Raw genomic sequence first — 6609 nt, 5'->3', positions numbered from 1 at the left:
TTGTCTGCTTTCCCACCCAGGACCCCTCCACCCTCCCTGTAGTGATTTTTTTTAACCTTCTTAACATTTCTAATTATTTTTATTCATAAGGATAATTGAAATTTATTTTTGATTCATTATCTTATTAGTTCCCAAAGGTACAAGATACAAATATAGAAGGCACATTGGTTTGGTTTTATTTCATTTATTTTATTTTTGAGATAGGCACTTAGTATTTTTTGTATGTCTAGTAAGGTCTAGAATGTTTTGGTTCAGCATTCCATGTAGGTGCTATACAGGAATGTGACAACATACCTGGCTTACACTGTTCTTAAGAAAATAGTCCCAAAAAATCTCCTATAAACACTATAAAATTAACACTGTCAGTTCTGAGAGACGAAAATATTTCCTGTTCACTTACAAAATTCATTGACAGAAAGTATATTTGTTTCTTGAAACAAACTAAACTGCTAACTGTGAGGCAGGATAAAAGAACTGATTAGCCCCATCTCACTGTTCCAGGCCCAGCCCCTTCTCTCTGTTCCCATTGTTCTTGTTTCTGAGCTCTCTGTCTCTGTCTTTGTTCTCAGCTTCCCCTCTATCTGTTCTCTGCCCTACTTTTTCTGACCTAATGACTTTGCTTCTTCTGTCTGTCTGCCTCTATCCCTTCCCCAGTTCCTCACTCTTCTCCCCTCCCCCAATAAATCCATTTTATACCAGGTCTGTTGCATGGTATAATTTCTCAGGGGCACACCTTGCATGAGCCCACCAAAGGTACTCCCTTGCCATGTTATATTTCATAACACTAACACATTAAATGCAACTGACAAAATCTATAAATATTAGTTTGAGACATGGATTTTTGTATTCTCATAAAGGCATCAAAACATCATTTCATTGTGCTTGGCCTTCAGATAAATAACACCTAACCTTACCTAATGCTTAAGAATGCTTCACATATGTCTTCAAACATAAGTAATCAAGAATGCCTTCTATTTTCATGTTCAGCAAACATATAGAAGTTTGATTTTTAGATTCATTCTTTTTTTAGTATTAGTATTTTATTTATTCATGCAGATTCAACATCTTGCAAACTTTATATGTTTCAGTATGGGGGAACAACAGGGCCAAGAAGTGGGAGTAGGTGGGTAGGGGAGTAGGGGGAGGGTCTAGGGGGTTTGGGGGATAGCATTTGAAATGTAAATGAAGAAAATACCTAATTTTAAAAAAGAAATAATTCTGATAGGCCTGAATTTATGTGTTACTTGACCTTTCTCCCTTACTGCTTTTAATATAATATCTTTATTTAGTGCATTTGTTTTTCTGATTATTATGTGTCGGAAGGAATTTCTTTTCTGGTCCAGTCTATTTGGAGTTCTGTAGGCTTCTTGTATGATCATGGGCATCTCTTTCTAAAGGTTTGGGAAGTTTTCTTCTATGATTTTGTTGAAGATATTTGCTGGCCCTTTAAGTTGAAAATCTTCGTTCTCATCAACTCCTATTATCCATAGGTTTGGTCTTCTCATTTTGTCCTGTATTTCCTGGGTGTTTTGAGTTAGGATCCTTTTGCATTTTGTATTTTCTTTGATTGTTGTGCCGATGTTCTCTAAGGAATCTTCTGCACCTGAGTTTCTCTCTTCCATCTCTTGTATTCTGTTGCTGATGCTCACATCTATGGTTTCAGATTTCTTTCCTAGGGTTTCTATCTCCAACTTTGCCTCACTTTGGGTTTTCTTTATTGTGTCTACCTCCCTTTTTAGGTCTAGTATGGTTTTGTTCATTTCCATCACCTTTTTGGATGTGTTTTCCTGTTTTTCTATAAGGACTTCTACCTGTTTGTTTGTGTTTTCCTGTTTTTCCTTAAGGACTTGTAACCCTTAAGCAGTGCTCTCCTGTATTTCTCTAAGTGAGTTGTTAAAGTCCTTCTTGATGTCCTCTACCATCATCATGAGATACGCTTTTAAATCTGGGTCTAGCTTTTCGGTTGTGTTTGGGTGCCCAGGACCAGGTGGGGTGGGAGTGCTGCGTTCTGATGATGGTGAGTGGTCTTGATTTCTGTTAGTAGGATTCTTTTTTTTTTTAAATTAGGTATTTTCCTCGTTTACATTTTCAATGCTATCCCAAAGTTACCCCATACCCACCACCCCAATACCCTACCCACCCACTCCCCCTTTTTGGCCCTGACGTTCCCCTGTACAGGGGCATATAAAGTTTGCAAGTCCAATGGGCCTCTCTTTGAAGTGATGGCCGACTAGGCCATCTTTTGATACATATGCAGCTAAAGACAAGAGCTCCCGGGTACTGGTTAGTTCATATTGTTGTTCCACCTATAGGGTTGCAGTTCCCTTTAGCTCCTTGGGTAATTTCTCTAGCTCCTCCATTAGGGGCCATCTGACCCATCCAATAGCTGACTGTGATCATCCACTTCTGTGTTTGTAAGGCCCCGGCATAGTCTCACAAGAGAGAGCTATATCTGTGTCCTTTCAGCGAAATCTTGATAGTGTATGCAATGGTGTCAGCATTTGGAAGCTGATTATGGGATGGATCCCTGCATATGGTAATCACTAGATGGTCCATCCTTTCGTCACAGCTCCAAATTTTGTCTCTGTAACTCCTTCTATGGGTGTTTTGTTCCCATTTCTAAGAAAGGGTAAAGTGTCCACACTTTGGTGTTCATTCGTCTTGAATTTCATGTGTTTGGCAAGTTTTATATTATATCTTGGGTATACTAAGTTTCTGGGCTAATATCCACTTATCAGTGAGTACATATTGTGCGAGTTCCTTTGTGATTGGGTTACTTCTCTCAGGATGATACCCTCCAGGTCCATCCATTTGCCTAGGAATTTCATAAATTCATTTTTTAAATAGCTGAGTAGTATTCCATTGTGTAAATGTACCACATTTTCTGTATCCATTCCTCTGTTGAGGGGCATCTGGGTTCTTTCCAGCTTCTGGCTCTTATAAATAAGGCTGCTATGAACATAGTGGAGCATGTGTTCTTCTTACCGGTTGGGACATCTTCTGGATATATGCCCAGGAGAGGTATTGCGGGATCCTTCTGTAGTACTATGTCCAATTTTCTGAGGAACCGCCAGATTGATTTCCAGAGTGGTTGTACAAGCTGGCAATCCCACCAACAATGGAGGAGTGTTCCCCTTTCTCCACATCCTCGCCAGTATATGCTGTCACCTGAGTTTTTGATCTTAGCCATTCTGACTGGAGTGAAGTGGAATCTCAGTGTTGTTTTGATTTGCATTTCCCTGATGGTTAAGGATGTTGAACATTTTTTCAGGTGCTTCTCTGCCATTCGGTATTCCTCAGGTGAGAATTCTTTGTTCAGCTCTGAGCCCCATTTTAAATGGGGTTATTTGATTTTCTGGAGTCCACCTTCTTGAGTTCTTTATATATATTGGATATTAGTCCCCTATCTGACTTGGGATAGGTAAAGATCCTTTCCCAATCAGTTGGAGGCCTTTTTGTCTTATTGACGGTGTCTTTTGCTTTGCAGAAGCTTTGCAATTTTATGAGGTCCCATTTATCGATTCTTGATCTTACAGCACAAGCCATTGCTGTTCTATTCAGGAATTTTTCCCCTGTACCCATATCTTCAAGGCTTTTTCCTACTTTCTCCTCTATAAGTTTCAGTGTCTCTAGTTTTATGTGGAGTTCCTTAATCCACTTAGATTTGACCTTAGTACAAGGAGATAGAAATGGATCAATTCGCATTCTTCTACATGAAAACTGCCAGTTGTGCCAGCACCATTTGTTGAAAATGTTGTCTTTTTTCCACTGGATGGTTTTAGCTCCCTTGTCAAAGATCAAGTGACCATAGCTGTGTGGGTTCATTTTTGGGTCTTCAATTCTGTTTTATTGGTCTACTTGTCTGTCACTATACCAGTACCATGCAGTTTTGATCACAATTGCTCTGTAGTACAGTTTTAGGTCCGGCCTGGTGATTCCACCAGAGGTTCTTTTATCCTTGAGTAGCGTTTTTGCTATCCTCAGTTTTTTGTTATTCCAGATGAATTTGCCGATTGCCCTTTCTAATTCGTTGAAGAATTGAGTTGGAATTTTGATGGGGATTGCATTGAATCTGTAGATTGCTTTTGGCAAGATAGCCATTTTTACTATATTGATCCTGCCAATCCATGAGCATGGGAGATCTTTCCATCTTCTGAGATCTTCTTTAATTTTTTTCTTTAGAGACTTGAAGTTCTTATCATACAGATCTTTCACTTCGTTAGTTAGAGTCACGCCAAGGTATTTCATATTATTTGTGACTATTGAGAAGGGTGTTGTTTCCCTAATTTCTTTCTCAGTCTGTTTATCCTTTGTGTACAGAAAGTCCATTGACTCTATTGAGTTAATTTTATATCCAGCTACTTCATTGAAGCTGTTTATCAGGCTTCGGAATTCTCTGGTGAAATTTTTAGGGTCAATTATATATACTATCATATCATCTGCAAAAAGTGATATTTTGACTTCTTCCTTTCCAATTTGTATCCCCATGATCTCCTTTTGTTTTCTAATTGCTCTGGCTAGGACTTCAAGTACAATGTTGAATAGGTAGGGCGAGAGTGGACAGCCTTTTCTAGTCCATGATTTTAGTGGGATTGCTTCCAGCTTCTCACCATTTACTTTGATTTTGGTTATTGGTTTGCTGTAGATTGCTTTTAACATGTTTAGGTATGGTCCTTGTATTCCTGATCTTTCTAAGACTTTTATCATGAAAGGGTGTTGGATTTTGTCAGATGCTTTCTCAGCATCTAAGGAGATGATCATGTGGTTCTTGTCTTTGAGTTAGTTTATATACTGGATTACATTGATGGATTTCTGTATATTAAACCATCCCTGCATCCCTGGGATGAAACCTACTTAGTCAGGATGGATGATTGTTTTGATGTGTTCTTGGATTCGGTTAGCAAGAACTTTATTGAGGATTTTTGCATCGATATTCATAAGGGAAATTGGTCTGAAATTCTTTATCTTTGTTGGGTCTTTTTGTGGTTTAGGTATCAGAGTAATTGTGGCTTCATAGAATGAGTTGGGTAGATTACCTTCTACTTCTATCTTGTGGAATAGTTTGTGAAGAACTGGAATTGGGTCTTCTTTGAAGGTCTGATAGAAGTCTGCATTAAACCCGTCTGGTCCTGGGCTTTTTTTTTTTTGGCTGGGAGACTATTAATAACTGCTTCTATTTCTTTAGGGGATATGGGACTGTTTAGATGGTCAACTTGATCCTGATTCAACTTTGGTACCTGGTATCTGTCCAGAAATTTGTCCATTTCGTCCAGGTTTTCCAGTTTTGTTGAGTATAGCCTTTTGTAGAAGGATCTGATGGTGTTTTGGATTTCTACAGGATCTGTTGTTATGTGTCCCTTTTCATTTCTGATTTTGTTAATTAGGATTTTGTCCCTGTGCCCTCTAGTGAGTATAGCTAAGGATTTATCTATCTTGTTGATTTTCTCAAAGAACCAACTCCTCCTTTGGTTAATTCTTTGAATAGTTATTCTTGTTTCCACTTGGGTGATTTCACCCCTGAGTTTGAGTATTTCCTGCCTTCTACTCCTCTTGGGTGAATTTGCTTCCTTTTCTACTAGACCTTTTAGTTGTGTTGTCAAGCTGCTAATGTGTGCTCTCTCTAGTTTCTTTTTGTAGGCACTCAGAGCTATGATTTTTCCTCTTTGGAATGCTTTCATTGTGTCTCACAAGGTTGGGTATGTTGTGGCTTCATTTTCATTACACTCCAAAAAGTCTTTAATTTCTTTCTTTATTCCTTCCTTGACCAAGGTATCATTGAGTGTAACACAAAAGTGCCCCTCCTTGTCTCTTTTTGATGACTTTGGGTTGGAAGTCAATCTTATCAGATATTAGGATGGCTACTTCAGCTTGTTTCTTCATACCATTTGCTTGGAAAATTGTTTTCCAGCCTTTCAATCTGAGGTAGTGTCTATCTTTTTCTCTGAGATGAGTTTCCTGTAAGCAGCAAAATGTTGGGTCTTGTTTGTGTAGACAGTTTGTTAGTCTATGTCTTTTTATTGGGGAGTTGAGACCATTGATATTAAGAGATATTAAGGAAAAGTATTTGTTGCTTTCTGTTATTTTTGTTGTTAAAGTTGGCATTCTGTTCTTGTGGCTGTCTTCTTTTAGTTTTGTTGAGGGATTATCTTCTTGTTTTTTCTAGGGCGTGGTTCCCATACTTGTATCACGAGATATGCTTTTAAATCTGGGTCTAGCTTTTCTGTTGGGTTGGGGTGCCCAGGACTAGGTGGGGTAGGAGTTCTGCGTTCTGATGATGGTGAGTGGTCTTGATTTCTGTTAGTAGGATTCTTACGTTTGCCTTTCGCCATCTGGTAACCTTTGAGGCTAGCTGTGATAGTTGTCTCTGGTTAGAGCTTGTTCCTCAGGTGACTCTGTTAGCCTCTATCAGCAGACCTGGAAGGCTAGTTCTCTCCTTAGTTTCAGTGGTTAGAGTATTCTCTGCAGGCCAGCTCTCTTCTTGCAGGGAAGGTGCCCAGGTATCAGGTGTTCGAACCTGCCTCCTGACAGAAGTTGTGTTCTACTCACCAAAGGTCTTAAGATCCCATGGAGGGTCCTGTGCGGACCTTGGGGATCCCCAGAAACTCTGCG

This window comes from Mus musculus, chromosome X (genome assembly GCF_000001635.26).
Source record: "Mus musculus strain C57BL/6J chromosome X, GRCm38.p6 C57BL/6J".
Taxonomy (NCBI): Eukaryota; Metazoa; Chordata; class Mammalia; order Rodentia; family Muridae; genus Mus; species Mus musculus.
Note: the sequence above shows the minus strand (reverse complement) of the source record.